Consider the following 14,915-nt stretch of genomic DNA (forward strand, 5'->3'; position numbering starts at 1 on the left):
GGAGAAGGGAAAGGCTCCCCACTCCAGTGTTCTGGCCTGGAGAATCAGGCCAGACAAGAGTCAGACAAGACTCAGCGACTTTCACTCTTTGTTTTCCAGTGAAACGACCTGTTGTCGTAGATGGCAGGGTGAACCTTTGTTGGTTTTTTCCTCTCCCCCATCTTCCTGAGGCTTGGCCTCCGACTTGGGTGCTGTCAAGGGAAACTCCCTTCAGCACAGGGTAAACAAAGCCTTCTCAGCCTTCTGACCCAACAGGAGAATCTTGGGAACTGGAAAGTACCAGAAAGATTTTAGAGAGGGAGGATCTTGGGGAAATGACCGGATAGGATTGTTTATGAACTCCCGAGCTCACCCCTGAGCCACAGATGAGTGGAAGTGATTCTACACAGCAAGACTTTGGGAACTGAGCTAAGAGATAAATTGCTTTTCAGGTGCCAGACTGGCCACAGGGTGGTGGAACATGTGTGGAATGTATCTGAATATCCCATTTTTGCTTTGAAACATCCCTTCTCGCTGAAAACGGAACTGACATTGGAGCCACAACATGAAGGGGTGGTGGAGGTAAGATAATTTCCTGCCCTTTGACTGTAATAACGAGATAAATCACGGCAACCTGGGGTGATAGGAACCATGCCAGAGAAGCAGGATGGGAGGACAGATGGTCGAGATTTGGGGGGAGCTGTGAACGCTGCTGAGGTCCCAGCTGGACCACTTTCTCGGGCAGTGGGTCTTAAACTTTACTAAGTATCAGGATCACTTGGAAGGCTTGTTAAGACTCAGGTTGCTGAACTCCGCCTTCTCCAGTTTCTGAGTGAGTAGGTCTGGGCTGGGGCCCGAGAGTTTCCATTTGTCACGGCTTTCGAGGTGATGTGTATGCTTGTGGCCTTGGAAACGCACCTCGAGGGCCACTGCTGTCAAGGAGCGTTGCAGCAGGCCCAGCGTGGTCCCAGGTGCGTATTCTTAACTGGAGTAAGAGAGACGCCAGATAGAATCCTGTGCAAATTAACATTTCCAACGAACAGTCAGGTGTTCAGTGTTAAACACATCGGAGAAGGCAATGGCACCCTACTCCAGTACCCTTGCCTGGAAAATCCCATGGACGGAGGAGCCTGGTGGGCTGCAGTCCATGGGGTCACGAAGAGTCGGACGTGACTGAGCGACTTCACTTTCACTTTTGACTTTTATGAATTGGAGAAGGCAATGGCAACCCGCTCCAGTGTTCTTGCCTGGAGAATCCCAGGGACAGGGTCCCCAGAGTCAGACACGACTAAAGTGACTTAGCAGCAGTTAAACACACACACAGACACACACAGAGTTTAGGCCCTAACCCAAGCTCAAGAGGCTTCCCTGGTGGTCCAGTGATCAAGCGTCCACCTGCCAGGGCAGGGGGCGTGAGTTCGATCTCTGGTCTGGGAACTAAGACCCCACATGCTGTGGAGCAACTAAGCCCGGGCCCCACAATGCCTAAGCCCACGTGCCTGGAGCTCTGGGCAATGGAGAAGCCACCGCAGTGAGAAGCCCGTATGCAGCTAGAGAGTAGACCCCACTCTCCGCAACTAGAGAAAGCCCGTGGGTGGCAACAAAGACCCAGTGCAGCCAACAGTGAATAGATAAGTAAACAAATAAGAAATAATACATGTATGTAAAAAACTCCCCAAAACAAAAATAAATAAGAAATAATACATATATGTAAAAACCCCCCAAAAACAAAAATAAACAAATAAGAAATAATACATATATGTAAAAAAACCCAAAATAAACAAATAAGAAATAATACATATATGTAAAATAAGAAAAAAACAAAAAATAAATAAGGAATAAAACATATATGTAAAAAAGCAAAAATAAATAAGCAAATAACACAAATATGTAAAAAAACCCAAAAAACAAAGATAAATAAAGAAGAAATAATACATATATGTAAAAGAAAGAAAAAACAAAAATGAATAAGCAAATAAGGAATAGTACATATATGTGAAAAAACCAAAAAGCAACAATAAACGAATAAACACATAAGCAATGATGCATATGTGTAAAAGCGGCCCTGACGCTGCCCTCAGGCGCAGCCCCTTCCTTCTGCTCCCCCTCCTCCCCACACTCACTCCTCACTCTCCCCTTCCCGCCTCTGGGAGCCGTCGCATCGAGTGTGGGAAGGACGTCTGAGCCTCCGGACTCAGGAACAGCTCCTTCCGTCTCCCCCTCTTCTCCTTCCCTCCCCTCCTCCGTTTCCCAGCTCTACACTCTACTTCCGCCTTATTTTAGATGCACTTACAAAGCATAGTTAGAATTTCCATGAGAACAATTCCAATTCTCAGCACAGTGGTGACTCAGAGGAGGTCACGGAGACTTTCTTCAAATAATTATTAAATTGCGGCAACATTGGACACCTGGTTCCATCGGCTGTAGATACTCATAATGCCTTTCGGCTCACCTCTCAGCCATACATTGGTGAATTTTCCAGGTGAAGAATGGATCTAGGTGGGGTTCACTGATTCAGTTCCAGTTTTTGTAAACTGAACATACAACATATATCCATTAAGCTAGATTAGTCTCTAGAAAATCAAACGGAAGAGCACTTTTATTTGCAGTGAAGCCCACCCACCTAACATTGGGTGCCGCCACTACACAAGCAGGCCTCTGTACTTTTTTGTTCTTGGGGTTTGGGAAGAAAGAGACAGAACTTGAGAAAGATAACAGATGAGCTAGTTTCAGCAAGTTCCATGAGAAACAGGAAAGAATCCTTTTGAATGTCAAGAAATAATTACATTTACAATCTTTCTGACATCAGGCCAAAAAGAATGAGTTTGTTCTAATCCTTTTTCATAATTTTCCTTTTTAGAAACATATCCATAAATAAATCTTTCTCAACCTGCCCATATATACAGCATATCTGAACTTAATGATTGGAAATAGTGGTGCAGTCTTAGGTACAACAAAAAAGTACATTATTTGTATTATTAAAAAACTGGACACCCCTAAGGTGTTCAGTTTGGGGAGGATGGTTTGACTCTATTAACTGGCTCTTGCTTTGAAGATGCTGTGTAGCAAACCAATCCCAAACCCAGTGACTTACAAGCGTGAATTTACTTATTTACTTTAAAAAATTGTGTGCGGGTGACTGTGGGCCAGCTTGGGTTGCTCTGCTTCAAGCTGCAGGTGGGACAGACTTGTCTTCAGACTGTGTTTCATCTCCTGCACACGTGTTGTTTTTGGTCCAAACTGAAGGGTCATGCTTCCTGGGGCATGGTTTTCTCGTTGTGACACAGGAAGGTAAGGGGATTAGTGAAACAAAGCGTGTCTGAAATCTGTGCTCCATGCTGTGTGCTAACCTTCCCTTGGCCAGAGAGAGTCACATGACCAAGACCAGCGTCCAGGGAGCCTGCAGGCTTACCCTGCCCAGTCCAGGGAGCAGCCAGGTCATGTGGTGGAGGAAGAGCGTGCAGAACTGAGAATGATGGTCTGTGTCTAGGACAAAACTTTACAATCACAGAACAAGATGTGTGTGCATGTGTGTGTGTGTGCGCACACAAGTGCACGCGCTCAGTTGATAAGTCGTGTCCAACTCTCTGTGACCCCATGGACTGTAGCCCGCCAGGTTCCTTTGTCCATGGAATTTCCCAGGCAAGAGTACGGGAGTGAGGTGCCATTTCTTCCCCCAGGGGTCTTCCCGATCTGGAGATCAAGTCCGCTGTCTCCTGCATTGCAGGTGGATTCTTTCCATTGCACCACCTGATAAGCCCACACGATGAGATATTTTTCTTTAAAAAAAAAAAAACAAACAAACCAAGAACCCACAACATTTTATTGTGGGTAGCGTCAAAATGCTGAAGCTGAAATTCCAATCTTTTGACCACCTGATGTGAAGAGCTGACTCATTGGAAAAGACCCTGACACTGGGAAAAATTGAAGGCAGGAGGAGAAGGGGACGACAGAGGATGAGATGGTTGGATGGCATCACCGACTCAGTGAACATGAGTTTGAGTAAACTCTGGGAGTTGGTGATGGACAGGGAGGCCTGGTGTGCTGCAGTTTATGGGGTCGCAAAGAGTTGGACACGACTGAGCGACTGAGCTGAACTGAACTGGATGTCAAAATGCGCAAATAGCAAGAGGAGTTCGGGGAACCCCTAGGTGCCATCACTCAGCCCCAGCAGAGTCACCAGCTCCTGGCTTCCCTTCCTTTATCTGTATTCCCATTCACCCACCCCCACCCCAGTCGGCTTGTTTTAACTCCTAGATATCATATACTATAGGATCTATGTGTAAGAGATAATTTTTAAAGAACGCATCGGCCATAATCCCTTGAACAATAATTTCTTAAGGACATGATGGAATCTTAGTTATAAAAAACTATGTCAATTATAGGTTTGAATGACGAAGGAAATGAACATAACTTTTCATGAAAGAGGATAATGTGTTATTACAGGCACCTCAAAAGCATGCTCTATAAGAGATCAAGTGCAAATTCAACAAAAAGCTAGTAACAGTTGTTCTTTAGTAGAGGGAATAAAGATGAATTTTAAGAACTTTTAATTTCTATCCACTTAAGCACTTTCTTCAATAATTATGGATTACTTTTATAATGATGTCAAATTTCAGTTCAAACATAAACTTAAATTCCTGGGCAAGGCAGTTTACCTGTTTGGATATGCAATCTTCCCTAATAGACCTATAACTAGTTTACAGAAAGGGATGCACAAAAAAGTAGAAAGAGAAATATACTTGTCATCAAAGGACCTTGGGCAAATCATTCAGACTCTCAGAATCTAGGTGGATTCCCCATTTGTCAAATAAGGATAATGTAAGAGCAAGCTAGAAACAATTGTTCTTGAGGATCAAGTACATGTGAAAACATTTTGTAAATGGAAACTTGCTATACAGTTGGACGATATTACTACTATTTCTGAGACCAGATTCCAAGCTAGACCCTGAAAGCTGATAACCATGATAGCATGTTTTAGATGGCAGGCTCTGAGAAACTGTCTTATTCTTTCATTTCATGTGGTCAGCTGAAAAGAGCACTGGGCTGATGACAGGATGGGCTCGCGTTCCAGATCTGGTGTTGTCACTGACGAGTGCTGGAACCTTCTAAGAGTCTTACTCACTTTTTTTTTTCTGTAAAATTAGAAGTTTGGATTAGATAATGTTCAAGAGTTTGAACATTTGCTTCCAGTCATTAGGTTGATTTGTTTACTATCTGCTGGGTTGATATTCACGCAAATCTGTGAAAATATGGTGAGAGGGAATGGACCAATTAAAACATGGAATATAAGTTTTCATAAAGCAGATGTAGATTATGGAGTTTCATACTTAGAACCACACAATACACCGAAATATCATTTATTTGAGAACTTGTGAGCTGCCTTCAGTGTGGGCTGGGCTTAATCAGAACACTTAAGTTGACAGACTGCACCTGCCCCTTACTAGCTGAGCGACCTTGGGCAAACCCCTTAAGTGTCTTGATGCTCCATTTCTCAGTCTGACAAATATGTGTTATAATGTTTGTTTCGTAGGGATTCTGTTGAGGATAAAAATGATGATATTCTTGAAAGAGCTATGCATGTGGATAAGTACTGCACACAGGCAAGATTTCTACTCTGATGGTCATGGGGTGGGTCATCTGAAAATACAGCATGTCCTGTTTTCACTCGTCTTAATGAGTGAAGCTGGCACAGGGAATAACCGAAGGCCACTTATTTTTTAAAAAGTAAACAAAAGGAGTAGTTAGTTTCAAAAGCTGGACAAGGACCAGAAATGGGAGCAAGAGATTTGTCAGGAGACCAGGGCTCCAGCTCAGTAATCACCACTCCCTGGATTATCATCCTGAGCCTTACTAAACAGAGTTAGAAGCCTTAGGGATACGGGCAGCTATGATAATTCTCCGGGGACACTGTGTGACCTGAAGACATAATTATCAGACTCAAGAAAAGAGTTGACTTTGTATTACATTAACGAAGAGAACTCTGATAATAACTGGGAACAAAAGATTCGGCACACATCTAAATAAAAACGCCAGTTCTCAAATATTGGGGTCAATAGTTCAGAGATGTTTTCTTGTTGCGTGCATTGGCGCGACTCTTTTTTAAGACTACACAGTTTGCATTCTTTTCCCTCTTTCTCATGTCTTACAAAGCCTTGGTGTTCTGGTTATTTTATTCCTCGTAATCATGGTGTCTTGGGAAAATATAATTTTTTTTTCTCTAGTGGTAAAATAAGCAATTCTGTTAGTTCCTCCTGGCAGTCCAAATGTCTGTCTCTCTTTTGGAGTGTGCATCCCTATTTATTTTCCTAGAAAACTCCAGTTCGTCTTTCCTCAGACACTCCAATGCCGCATCCTCCGTGAGGGCTTGTGTGGTTCACCCAGTATCTCACAGTACTTTATGTGTGTTTCAGTTTAGCCCTTGTTGCATCAGATCACAGTGAGTTGTTTTCATATTTGTTACCCTCTCTGGCCTGTTAGCTCCTTAAAGAGAGGAGCAAGTCCTTTCCCATCTTTAGGTCTCAAGATCTCACACTAAGTCTGATGTTGAATAAGGGAAGAACTCAGTGGCTGAACACGTGGTCTAATTTTAAAAAAATATTTGGCCGCTCCAGCTCTTAGGTGGGGCACACAGAATCTTTGATCTTTGTCACGGCAGGCCAGGGATCAAACCCTCTGCATTGCGAGTGCGGAGTCTTAGCCACTGGACCACCAGGGAAGTCCCACTTAGCCTAATTTTTGACCTGTATCTCTTCTCTGAAATGGATAGATGCTCAAAAGACAGAGCCAAGGAAAGACATCTCTTGATTAGCATTCATCTCTTTGCTTGCTTCCTTGGTGGTAAAGAATCTACCTGCCAATGCAAGAGGCCTGGGTTCCTTCCCCGGGTCAGAAAGATCCCCTGCAGAAAGAAATGGCAACCCACCCATGGACAGAGGAGCCTGGCAGACTACAGTCTATTCAGTCGCAGAGTCAGACACAACTGAGCAAGTAAACCACAAGAAGAACCGTCCCCCATTACTTCATTGCTTCCTTTCTTTTATCTTCCCCCGCTTCTCTCTTGTAATAAGTAAATGGTTCATTGTCAAAAAATAAAGCAACACATGGATTATATCCTAAAGGACAAAATAAATATTCATGATTAGATGCTGATATAAATACATAATTGAATAAAATTCAATGAGGAGAACAGACAAATCTCCCAAACAGTAGATACTTTCCTCTCAATTTGGGGAAGAAATTGGGGGAGAAACTCTGCGTTATATGGACATGAACTTGAGCAAATTCCAGGAGATAGCGGAGGACAGGGAAGCCTGGTGTGCTGCGATCCATGGGATTGCAAAGAGTCAGACATGACTTAGCGACTGAACAACAACAAATTCTATGTTCCTCAAGTGTGAACGTAAGTGGCGACTTCCTTCCCCAAAAACCAACATGGAAAGGGAGAAAAAGGGTAAGTTTACGCTGGAGAACCTGACAAACACAACCTCCATCGGGTGATCAGAGTGACGTCAACAGTGAAGTCATGTTTTCGGTATGTACCCCTGACATGATGTGTCAAGTCACCTCCGTGTCTTTCTTCCCAAAACTTGGAAGCCCTTGTCTGTCTGTCAGACAAATTCAGTCTGAAGGAAATTCTACAGAATACCTGACCAGAATGTCTCAAAACTGTCAAGGTTATTAGAAACAAGGATAGTCTAAGAAACTCACAGCCAAGAAGAACCTTAAGGGACTTGACAACCGAGTGTTAGGTGGTATCCTGGGTGGGACACTTGAACAGAAAAAAGGTAATAGCTGAATAAAGTATGCAATTTAGTTCTTGAGAAAAGTGTCAATATTGGTTAATTAGTAATGACAAATGTACTTTAATAGTGTTAACAATAGGGGAAACTGAGTGCAGTGTATAGATACTCCCAGTCTTTTCTAAAACAGATATGCCTCTGGGACTTCCCTGGTGGCGCCGTGGCTAAGACTCCAAGCTCCGTGTTGGACCCTTGGTCAGGGAACAGGATCCCACATGCTGCAACAAAGAGTCTGCACACACCGTTAAAGGTTCCACATGCCACAACTATGACTGCATGGCCAAATAAAGAAATATTTATTTAGAAAATAAAATAAATATTCTGCAGTTATTTCCTAATATGTTAACCATGTTGATTGCTTTTATGGAAATTATTGCAGTCTATAAGTATCTTTTCTGTTGTTTTAGCACCAGAATTTATTAGCAGGCTGACACAAATATGTGAAGTAGGCAAAGACTGTTTATACTGCATCTTTCATTTCCTTACTTCTCTATGTACCGTGGAATCCTGCTTAGAATTTAGAGCCACAGCTTCCTCCTAGAACACAATACGACATTGCACATAGGCCTGTTTCGTAATAGCATCTTTTTCTTGTCTTTTTTTTTTTTAGCAGAGAAAGGATTATTTCAGGACCAAGCAAGGAGAACAAGTGGCTTGTGCTCAAAAACCCAATTCCTCTTAATAGCATCTTGCGTCATTCTTAACCTTGAGTCAACTGATCGACACTGTGCAGAGATCCCACCTTGAAACACACTTATCTTCTTCGGTTACTGTCTGTCTTTCCCATTAGACCGTAACTCCCATGAGGCAGCTATCTTCTCTGTTAAGGCACTGCTGCGTTCTCAGAATGTTCCAGGCTGCCATGTATCGTAGATGCTCAGTTAGTAACCGTTGAACGAATGGAGGAAGCAAATCCGGTGGTTATAACCTAGGCTTGTAGGATCATTGCTACTGGAGCAGAACTAACATCACATTCCGTTTTAGATGGAGGATTCTTTATGCCTTCCCGAAGGAGAGGAAGGAGAGCACATGCCCCCGACCTGGGCTAGTTTGTCTTCCTCCCCACTCCCTCTCACCTTCCCTTATCTCTTTTCTTCCTCCCTCTCTCCCTTGCCCACTTCCCACTCTCCCTCCCTTCCTTCCTCTTCTTTCTTCCCTCCTCCAGTCTTTCTTTCTTTCAATAAAAAAACCAATAATATCCCCGAGCATCCCGTGAAGTGTGAATAACATGATATTGCCTGGAGTTGTGTAAATAAGATGGTGCCGTATGTTGCTAGGAAGTCACTTCTAGGAGACTCAGACTTTATTGAAAAGTTGTCACTGAACCAGAAGCACCTGGCTATTAAGGATAAAGAAAGTCTCCTTCTGTGCACAGCTGGGGGCTTCCCCCATCCCGGGATGGGGGAAGGCAAGGATGACAAGGAGGCTGGGAATCCTGAAAGACAATCACAGAGGAAGAGTTGGGTGTTAGGCCCTGAGCATAGTGCATCTTCCTGTGTGTTTAATAAAGAGCAGTGGTGGACAGCTAAGGAAGATGGTTTTTTATATGGTCTGTGTTAGTCTTTGAGGTATTTCTGTGCTTTGACTGGTGTGTTCAGTTTCTTCCATTAGGTTATTTAACCTGTACTTCTCCAGATGATTTTTTTGTTTTTTGAGTATCATGCATTCAGTTCAGTTCAGTCACTCAGTCGTGTCTGACTCTTTGCGACCCCATAAATCTCAGCACGCCAGGCCTCCCTGTCCATCACCAACTCCTGGAGCTTGTTCAAACTCATGTCCATCGAGTCAGTGATGCCATCCAACCATCTCATCCTCTGTCATCCCCTTCTCGTCCCGCCTTCAATCTTTCCCAGCATCAGGGTCTTTTCCAATGAGTCAGTTCTTGGCATGAGGTGGCCAAAGTATTGGAGTTTCAGCTTCAGCATCAGTCCTTCCAATGAACACCCAGGACTGATCTCCTTTAGGATGGACCGGTTGGATCTCCTTGCAGTCCAAGGGACTCTCAAAAGTCCTCTCCAACACCACAGTTTGAAAGCATCAAGTCTTCGGCACTCAGCTTTCTTCACAGTCCAACTCTCACATCCATACATGACCATTGGAAAAACCATAGCTTTGATTAGATGGACCTTTGTTGGCAGAGTAATGTCTCTGCTTTTTAATATGCTGTCTAGGTTGTTCATAGCTTTTCCTCCAAGGAGCAAGTGTCTTTTAATTTCAAGGCTGCAGTCACCATCTATAGTGATTTCAGAGTCCAAGAAAATAAAGTCTGTCACTGTTTCCATTGTTTCCCCATCTATTTGCCATGAAGTGATGGGACTGGATGCCATGATCTTAGCTTTTTGAATGCTGAGTTTTAAGCCAGCTTTTTTCACTCTCCTCTTTCACTTTCATCAAGAAGCTCTTTAGTTCCTCTTCACTTCCTGCCATAAGGGTGGTGTCATCTGCATATCTGAGGTTGTTGATATTTCTCCTGGCAATGTTGATTCTAGCTTGTGCTTCATCCAGCTCAGCATTTCTCATGATGTACTCTGCATAAGTTAAATAAGCAGGGTGACAATATACAGCCTTCATATACTCCTTTTCCAATTTGGAACCAGTCTATTGTTCCATGTCCAGTTCTAACTGTTGCTTCCTGACCTGCATACAGATTTCTCAGGAGGCAGGTCAGGTGGTCTGGTATTTCTATCTCTTTAAGAATTTTCCAGAGTTTGTTGTGATCCACACAGTCAAAAGCTTTGGTGTAATCAATAAAGCAGAAGTAGATGTTTTTCTGGAACTGTCTTGCTTTTTCGATGATCCAACAGATGTTGGCCATTTGATCTCTGGTTCCTCTGCCTTTTCTAAGTCCACTTGAACATCTGGAAGTTCACGGTTTATACACTATTGAAGCCTGGTTTAGAGAATTTTGAGCATTTCTTTGTTAGTGTGTGAGATGAGTGCAATTGTTTATTGTGGTGAATTTATGAGATATTCAAAGATATATTAGGTATGGTCTCTGGCATCAGTGAGGTCACCATCTGATTTAGGAGATAAAACACTCTTTTACCTCCCAAGTTGTTGTTAGGGAGGCCAGAAATGTTTCCCTAACAACAAAATCCAAAGTGAGACTGTCCCTTGAAAGTGATGCTATCATAGTTGAGGATGGACAGACGATAAGAGTCAAAAGGTTTTGTGGTGGAGGTGAGCTGGCCCTGAAAGAATGACTGCGAATCAATGATGATTGAATTAGTTTAATGTTTTTGAAATCTGTAGATCCCAAGCTAACAGAAATAGTTTCTTTCTTCCAAGAGGTCAGACTGTACCTAGAGAGGTAAATAGGAGCAGTACCATGTTACAGATGCAGCGATGCCGTTATATTCCAGCACAGAGGGTGCTCAGGCACAGGGCCATCACATGTTCTGGCCTGAAAGGGTGGCCAGGGAAGCCTTTTTAGTTGATGTGCTGCTGGGCTAAATAGCTCAGAATAAAATTACATGTCCTTTATTATTTTTTTCCATTTATTTTTATTCATTGGAGGCTCATTACTTTACAATATTGTAGTGGTTTTTCCCATACATTGACATGAATCAGCCATGGATTTACATGTGTTCCCCATCCCGATCCCCCCTCCCGCCTCCCTCTCCATCCCATCCCTCTGGGTCTTCCCAGTGCACCAGCCCTGAGCACCTGTCTCATGCATCCGACCTGGGCTGGTGATCTGTTTTACATGTCCTTTAAAACTAGGTAAAAGGCGGGCTTTCCTGGTGGCTCAGTGGTGAAGAATTGTGTGCCGATGCTGGGGACATGGGTTCAATCCCTGGTCCAGGAAGATCCCACATCTGCAGAGTAACTAAGCCCACGTGCCATAACTACTGAGCCTGTGCTCCGGAGCCGGGAGCCGCGACTACTGAGGCCATGTGCCCGAGGGCCCAGGCTCTGTGACAGGAGAGACCACGGCAGTGAGAAGGCCAAGCATCGCAGCTGGAGAGTCGCCCCCCTCCCATCCCCAGCCACAACTAGAGAAAGCCCGCTCGCAGCAACAGAGACCCAGAACCACCAAAAATAAATAAATGACCCTTTTAGTAAAGGTATGCAAAAGGGAAGGGATGGTGGGATAGCATTTAGTTTATTTATTGGATGTGATCGAACTTCATTGCTGTGAGCTTCTCTTCTCTAGTTGCAGAGAGTGGGGGATGCCCTCCAGGTGTGGTATGAGGGCTTCTCGTTGCAGTGGGCTGTCTTGTGGAGGACAGGCTTAGGGCATGTGGACTAGCTCCCAGGCTTCGGAGCCCCGCTCGGGAGCTGTGGTGCGTGGGCTTAGTCGCTCCGAGGCAACGCGGGATCATGCTGGACCAGGGATTGAACTCATGTCCCCTTCATTGGCAGGCGGATTCTTTACCATCAAGCCACCAGGGAAGCCCCAGCATTTAGGTTTTAACCATCTTCCATATTTTAAACAGAAAAGATGGAACGTAGTGAGTAAATTCAGTAAATCACTGAAAAACCATTGAAAGGGATGGAGAGGCAGGCTCTAGGCTCAGACTCCAGGAGAGACTCTACAACACAGAACTGTCATCCCGAGGAACGGGGCTGTTTATCTGAAAGGGTCAGGGGAGCAGGGAGTCCCCAAAGACAGAATGTTTGACCCCAGAACCACAAGTGAGGTGCTTGACTCCCAGCAGCAGAATGGAAGCCTCGCACTCAGGACACTTCCTTCTCCAGGTTACTGGACTTTAATTCATGTCTCAAGGGACTGCATTTGATTGGTGGAAAGTAAATAATATCCTCGTTGCTAGGGAGTCTGGGAAGTCTAAAGCTGGTACGTGAAGACTCACCAGAGGGTGGTTGGAATAGGTTATGTCCAGACCAAGCTGCCATATCCTGCACAAGCGGCACGGCAACTGCAAAAGTCGAAGACCACCTGGTCCATCACCCTTGTGTGTGTTAATTATAAATAGTGGTTAGTCGCTCAGTCATGTCCAATTCTTTGCCACCCCTGGGCTGTAGCCCACCAGGCTCCTCTGTGCATGGAATTCTCCAGGCAAGAGCACTGGAGTGGGCTGCCATTTCCTTCTCCAGGGACCTTCCCAGCCCAGGTCTCCTGCATTGGCAGGATGATTCTTTACCACTGAACCACCAGGCAAGCCAGGTTATAAATCACAAACTTGAATATTCTGCATGTGTTTGACTGGTGTGAGACAATTTCTGATCTGTAATTTGCAGTCCACTAAGACAGCCCACTTACCCAAGATCCCACCTACCAACTAAAGATCCTGTATGCTGCTACTAAGACCCGGCACAGCCCAATAAATAAATAATAAAAAAATGAAGCAGTGATTCTCCTTCAAAACAAACAAACAAACTAGTGATGACCAAGAGCCCATAGGAAGTTACTCAAGACAAATATGCCAAATGCACCTCACTTTAAAATAAGCCTTCTAAATGGCTAGGTTTATATAAGTGTTTTAGTGTATTTTGATTGTATGAAAGGATTTGATCCATTTTCTGTGATGTCCTTCTACAAGAGATGGTTTCGTTTGTTTTTCTTTTTTTTTACATGGTTTATTTATTTATTTTTTTTTTAGAGATGGTTTAGTTTGGATTGCATGGTGAATTGGTTACTTTTTGCTGCAAAAGGAACCACTCCAAACTCAAAATACCATTCATTTTATTTTCCGAGGCTTCTGTGGGTTAGCACCAGACATCTGGTGGTTTGACTGGGGCTGGTCTAGGGAGCCTCAGCTTCACGTCGAGTTTGTACTTCATGAGGTGTCACCCTAGCCTTTGCTTCTTCACAGGTCAGTCTTAGGACAGCGAGAGGACAGGCGCCAAAGGGAAGGGTGAGCCTCTGCCTGTAGCACCTTTGCTGACGTCCCGTCGACCAAAGCGAGTCACATGTCCACGGAGGACCGAGGTCACCTAGAAGCATGGATACAGGACAATGGGGCGCAGCAGGGGCAGGTCACGATGGTGACAGTGAACCACCGATGTACTGACTGAGCGGATTTCTTTCTAGTTGGACGACAGTTCCCAAAGAGGGCGACTGCATTGGTCCTGTCCTAGTCCAGATATTTGTTAATGACTTGGAGAAACAAAATGAAGTACAGTTATAATTTTGGCCATGACATAAAATTCTGATGAATGAAATAAATCCTGAACACCACTTTGTCAATTTGGATCACTCCAAAACCAATAAAAACACAATGTATCAGTGTTAAATAAAAAGTTTTGCGTTTACGTTTGTAAAATAAATTATGGTCAGGCAGCATTGAGAGTGTATGAACGGTACATGGGGACTTGCCTGGTGGTCCAGTGGTCAAGACTCTGTGCTTCCAATGCCAGGATTGTGGGTCCCATCCCTGGTCAGGGAAGGAAGACCCCACATGCCCCTGTGGCACAGCCAATCAAAGAAAGAAAGAAACAAAGAAAACTATGTTTGATGCATATTTATGAGGCTAAAATGATCAAGATGAATAAATAAAAATACAGTTCACAGGTAAAAGTAATAGATAATAGTTGAATTTAACTTAGATGACCATTATATCTACTACTGTGGGCAGGAATCCCTTAGAAGAAATGGAGTAGACATCATAGTCAACAAAAGAGTCCGAAATGCAGTACTTGGATGCAGTCTCAAAAACGACAGAATGATCTCTGTTCGTTTCCAAAGCAAACCATTCAATATCACAGTAATCCAAGTCTATGCCCGAACCAGTAATGCTGAAGAAGCTGAAGTTGAATGGTTCTGTGAAGACCTACAAGACCTTGCTCCTTGGAAGGAAAGTTATGAACAACCTAGACAGCACATTAAAAAGCAGAGGCATTACTTTGCCAACAAAGATCCATCTAGTCAAAGCTATGGTTTTTCCAGTAGTCATGTGTGGATGTGAGAGTTTTACTAAAAGGAGAGCTGAGCACCAAAGAACTGATGCTTTTGAACTGTGGTGTTGGAGAAGACTCTTGAGATTCCCTTGGACTACAAGGAGATCCAACCAGTCCATCCTAAAGGAAATCAGTCCTGAATATTCATTGGAAGGACTGATGCTGAAGCTGAAACTCCAATATTTTGGCCACCTGATGGGAAGAACTGACTCATTGGGAAAGTCCCAATGACACTGGGAAAGATTGAAGGCGGGAGAGAAGGGGACGACAGAG

General features: G+C 43.9%; 1 long non-coding RNA gene across 1 annotated transcript; it reads left to right on the forward strand.

Annotated features, from left to right (window-relative positions):
* The first annotated feature begins 375 nt into the window (after nt 1–375).
* LOC139036969 (uncharacterized) lies at nt 376–14,025 on the forward strand. The gene is made up of 2 exons (XR_011489764.1): nt 376–561; nt 13,559–14,025. It is a non-coding gene; the product is annotated as an uncharacterized lncRNA (long non-coding RNA).
* Nucleotides 14,026–14,915: the final 890 nt, after the last annotated feature.

The sequence above is a fragment of the Odocoileus virginianus genome, chromosome 10, assembly GCF_023699985.2.
Source record: "Odocoileus virginianus isolate 20LAN1187 ecotype Illinois chromosome 10, Ovbor_1.2, whole genome shotgun sequence".
NCBI classification, from domain to species: domain Eukaryota; kingdom Metazoa; phylum Chordata; class Mammalia; order Artiodactyla; family Cervidae; genus Odocoileus; species Odocoileus virginianus.